The sequence below is a fragment of the Marmota marmota genome, unplaced genomic scaffold (genome assembly GCF_001458135.2).
Source record: "Marmota marmota marmota unplaced genomic scaffold, marMar, whole genome shotgun sequence".
Classification (NCBI taxonomy): domain Eukaryota; kingdom Metazoa; phylum Chordata; class Mammalia; order Rodentia; family Sciuridae; genus Marmota; species Marmota marmota.
In genome coordinates, this window is record NW_026000229.1 from 27,155,850 (window position 1) to 27,161,445 (window position 5,596).

Genomic DNA, 5,596 nt, shown 5'->3' on the forward strand with positions numbered 1-5,596 from the left:
GCAATCAGAGAGAAAGGGCAGCTTTCTCTCCCACAGGGTTGTACTGGGGGAATGAGCTTCTAAAATTGGTGGTGTATGAGCCATCAGGGAACAGGGAGGGAGACACCCAACGGGAAGAGCAACATGGCAGAGAGGACCCCTCAGAGTGATTCTGAGTTTTTGTGGCAATTGAGAGAAATTTGGAGGTAAGCATAGATGTCTAAAGATGACCTTTAGGAAGTTTATTGTGTGGAATCCAGATAAGATACTTGATCCTGCAGTGCAGATTTTAAGACAATTCAGGAAGACAGAGAGTAAAGATACATACTATTCTTCAAGGCTTTTTGAGTGTTTCCTTTGAATATGACCAGTTCACACTACCCCTGAAGAGAGACCTCAGCCTGAGGCAGAGTCTTACTTCCAGGAAAAGGTTGTCCATCCAACACAAGCAAATCAAGTTCTACAGAGAACAACAACAAAATTCAAGGCAAAACTATGGGATACATATTGTAATAGAAGGGAAATTTAACCAAAAATAATAGTAAATAGAAAAACATCACACAATTATCCTCCTCAAACAAATTTGATACTATGACTTCTCTGTAGTTAAATAAGAAAAATGGACGTTTGGAAAATCCCAATAATAGATAAAGTTTTACATATCAAAAAGATGGATACCGGCTTTGTTTTCTTTTGTTATTGTTACCATTTTTATGCTGGCCTCCCTGTCACCCACCTCCTTATTCTGTCACTAGTTATTTTCCTAAGCAATACATCATATCTTCTCATATATTTTCTTAAAAATGTCTACTGGTTCCCCACTGAGTAACAGATAAAATCTAAACCCTACTTGGCAACAAAACCCTTCACAGGCTCCAGCTGACTTTCTCCTTGGGCTGTGTACCCTCATATCTGCCAGGTGGAAGTCTCGGACTGTAGAGCCTGTGCATCTCTTTGCCTCTCTGTCCTCCCCCATCCTCATTGTCACCTGCCCAGCTCATCCTCCTGCATTTAAGAGGTTACCTTCTGGGTAAAGACTTCAGTGAAAAACTCCCTTCCATAAGCACCACTCATCCTCTCACTCTCAAAGCTTTCTTCAGATTTCTGAAAAGATATCTAAATGTCTACCACTCTACTCAGATTAGAAACAGGTACTGCTTCTTATTTTCTCAGCATGCCTGTGCCCAGCAAGGTACCTGGCACACAATAGGCAGTGGACAACCAAGCAAACTGAAAAGTTTTCCATGCTGCAAATAACTTTCTTCCCAGTTTCTGGGAACTTTCCCTAGGCTAACCTAGTGCACACAGGAGGCACAAGAAATAGATGAGGGTTCTTTCTCTAAGCCACACCAAGCATGCCCATAGAACAGATGGCTTTCTTAGAAAGCAACACATATCCCTGGGAGCCATTTGTTATAAACTTTCCCCATGGCTAACTCAAAACAAAATAGTATGGGGTTTGGAGCAGTAAAAATATATATTTTTTCTTTTCTATTTAATAGATTATCACAAAGTAAAAAGAGAAAAGGACAGAGTATGAGACAAAGAGCAGAAAATTAAGAGAGCAGAGCAAGATATAAATAATAAAGCCAGGTATGGTGGCACATGCCTATAATCCCAGCTATTCAGGAGGCTCAGGTAGATGGATCACAAGTAGAAGCCATCCTGGGCAACTTATCAAGACCTTCTCACAAAATAAAATTTTAAAGAGGCTAAGGTTGAAGCTCAGGGGTAGAGATCTTACTTATTCTTGAGCTAAAGCCCTGGGTTCCAAGCACTGCAGATAAATATATAAATGGGGAGTGGGGAGAGAACAAACTATCCAAGGCCAGACTCTGCTATCAGTTCACACCTCCTATTGCTCCCTGCTCCTTAGGAAACAGCCCCAACCAATCTTTTGCCCCTTTTCCATCTGTCTTTCTATCTGTCCTTTCCACTGCTAACCAAAAACAAAAAGGAAATTTTGATTTGCACCAAAAAAAACTAAATTACATGATTACACTACTTACAAAAATCTATTGTGCCATTATTAATCCATATATTACATTAAGTAGTGCATATTTATTTTGTGCTGGCAAACAAAAAAAATCAGAGTTGTTATATTTCTAAGACCAGTAACATCTAACAAATCAATTGTCTTATCACAAATTTTTTGAGAATTAATTCTCAATAAGATGACTTGTCTTTTCAGTTGTAAACCTGAGAGTGTTTCTTTCTTCAGCCATTTCCTCTAATATTCCACATCTGCAGATTTTAGTTCCAGAGTTAGATCAGACTGGAGAGTTTCTAATTTCTTGAACTCTCAGTTCTGATCTGATTCCTGCCCCCAGGGAAATATAATGCTGCTTCTGGAATCTTTCTAAACCACACAAGGGCTGTTGTGTAAGGACATTTCAGGGATCAGCGTTTATGATTCAGACCTATTGAACATCTAAGTTCCAGTATCTGTCCTTACCTTACCAGTGTTTGCCAGTGTTGGTCAGTGTTTTGGCCTCCTGGTCTCTCCCTAATTCATGCTGTAGAAGCTAAATCAAAGAACTGATGAGACAATGTTTGCAAATACAGAGTATTGTTACAATTTCATATTATGACAGAGTATATTAGAGACTACAAGAATAGCTACAAGGGGAAGGGACGGGTTAATGAATTTTCAGCAGTCATTTACAAATTAACCCAATATTTATTGAGTATCTATTATATGCTGAGTAATTTATTCTCCCACTCAATCTTTAGCTCCGTGACTTAGTCATTAGTTACCTCCACTTTAAAAGAGAAAATTGAAGCTCTGTGAGGAAATTCCCTTGCTCAAGAGCCACACTGCTAGTGAGTGCCACAGGATTTGAACTTAGGTCCTTTGACTCCTGGTCCTGAATTCTTTCCACAACACCACTCTTTGCTGAAAAAAAAAAAAAAAAAAAAACTAGCATATTCCATGACTGGAAATTGAGAGATATTCCCTGTTCTTAGAAGAATATCACTTAAGCAACAACTGGGAAAGGTAGAATTAGAGACTTGATGCTGTTCCCAGGACACTTTACAAACAGGAATAAACCCCTGCCTAGTGCAGACTACTCAGTGCCCCCCTCCTTTTGGACTAAATGGGGCCCTTTTACCGAGGAAGCTGCTAAAATGGCATCAGGCTATTAATGGGAAAAGCATTTACTTTAGATTAAGAAGAGTGTAAAGTAGGGCGGAGGGGGGCCCTCTATGACTGGCTATTAGAGATGTTAATTAAATATTTATAATGTCTAAATTAGCATAGTGAAAGCTCAATTCATCAATTTGTTCTGGTCTGTTTCTGAGGTGGGGGGGGTGGGGAATCTTCAAATGCCCCTGAAGAAAGATGCTATGTAGGTCAATAGGAAGATGACTGAACAATTTATTATGATTGTGGTAAACTTTTTATTTTGATTTTATTTAAAGGTACTTGTTGCAGCACCTTACCTTAAAGACCATTTACCACAGTCGATATACTGGAGGGCCATGCATTATTCATCGTTATCCAATGAAAAATTTGCTAAGGTGCTTCAATGCTGAATGCCTGATTGATTAATTGATTGCTTGATAGTTCCAAAAAGTAGGGACTGGGTTCAATGTTGAGAACTGGAGGCTGGAAGCTGATAGTCCTGGAACTTTCCTCTCTTACTAACTAGCCTGCTGAAGGACCTAGATTTCCAAGCCTTGAAATGGTATTTTGCTAATAGAGCTGTTTCAAGCTTCATGGTTAGTAATTAAGAGGAATAGTTGGATTTTCCTCAGAAAACTGCTAAGCATGTGGCTGCTTCTCCCTCCATCTAGTGTGGAGAAGCCAAGTATATTAATACCTAAATACCCACAATATCTGATTGCTTAATGAATGTATTTGATGAATTCTATTAGAATTATTTTCCAACCTCTTCTTATTAAAGAAAAGTCTTAAAAGGGAAAGGCCAACTATCCAATCTATTTTCAACTGTATATGAGACTGACTGCAATGGAGATTATCATCACCAACCTTTCAGAGGGAGTTATCTGAGCTAGCTGGAGCTCATCACCACTCACCCATGTTGGGTAAACACATTTATAGGAGGTAAGTCTGGAAGGTTTTACAGACCCATTCTCCCGACACTGGCCCAGTAGTTCCATGGTCATATTTAACAAATGTACCTCTTCCCCAAATTTAAAACTTTATAAAAAAACAAAAACGTTTAGTTTGTTTTGGCTATAATGAACTTTCTTGTATCTTGAAGGTATGCTGCTTGCTTTTCCTATAAAGTAGTGTCCAGAAATACAGTTTGAAACCTCTTTATATGGGAGCATCTGATCTTTCTTTCTTCCTTCTTCGGACAATCTGTCCTTCCCTTGAGGGTTGGCTGGCGTGAAAGGGTTAAAGGTTCTCTGGTCAAAATAGCCCAACAGAAGGAGCCCGGCCCAGAGCTGAAATCTAAGTGCTAATGACCGCTGCCCTTCACCCCGCTGCTGTCCACCGGTCGGACCTGCGGCCCGGTGGGGGCCGGGACTGGGAGAAGGCACAATGTTCTGCATTTAACATTTGAACTTCTCCTATCCGAGGCAGCAGGCCGTTTTGTCCTGGGGTCGCTGACCCTGGCTCCCCCATCAGCTGCCCTGAAACCTTAATTGAATGACAGATGGTCATTTTCGGGGGCGCCAGAAGCTGCCGGCGGTCAGCGGCGCGGAGGCCAGTCTCAGGCCCCAGCAGTCTTGCCAGGACTCTGCCAGCAAAGGGCGGGCGGCCGAGGCAGCAGGCGGCGGGCGGAACCTGCAGGTCCAGCCGGCGCAAAGGGGTCGGTGGGCGTCAGCCCTATGCGTGGCTGTGCTCTTCCGAAGAAAGCCCTGGTCTACCGGGCTGTTTCGCCGGGTCCTAGTGCCCTTGACTGCCTCCCAAGTCGAGGATTCAACGAAGACTAGGCCCAAACTAGGCCAGTTTGCAGCCTGGCCCGGCCTCTGGCGCTGGAAAGAAGCAGAAAATGGACAAAAACTCTCCATATAGGCTGATTCCAGCATCCTCGGCCCCAACAGAAAGGTCTGGGACTGGCCCAGGCTCAGTACTCAAGCCCAAGATGCCCAGCCCCAGGCCTGACCCGCTGGTCAGGACCCAGGCCAACAAGAGGTGGGATCCTGAGCCTCACGCCCGGCCGCCTGCTGCCTGCCCTAAGTCCCCCACGTCGCCTTCTCCCCAACGCCATTCCTTCCAGGAAGCAACGCCGTATCCCTGTTCTGGCAGACACTCCCCTGATGGCCCCTGGCTAATGCCGGGTGCTGCAATATCGAAATCACACTACTGCGGGGAGCTTTAGGGTTCCCAGGTAAAAGATGAGCGCCCCAAAAGGACCCCGAAGGTACCGCGACCCAACCGTGCCGCTCAGCCGCCTGCCTGAGCCCTAGTGTCCTATTTCTTTAAAATAAAAGCTTCGAGCCCTACAATTACTGGGATTACAGTGAGCGAGTATTGATCTGCAGCCAACATTGTAGGATCAAGCGGACGGGAGGAGGTAGACGTCGCCGCCCCAGCCCCCCCACCACCTCGTCTTCCAAAGCATTAAAAAAAAATTCTAAATATTTGATTTCAGACACACCATCAACACCTGCTGCAAAAGAATGACTACCCCCACCCCCA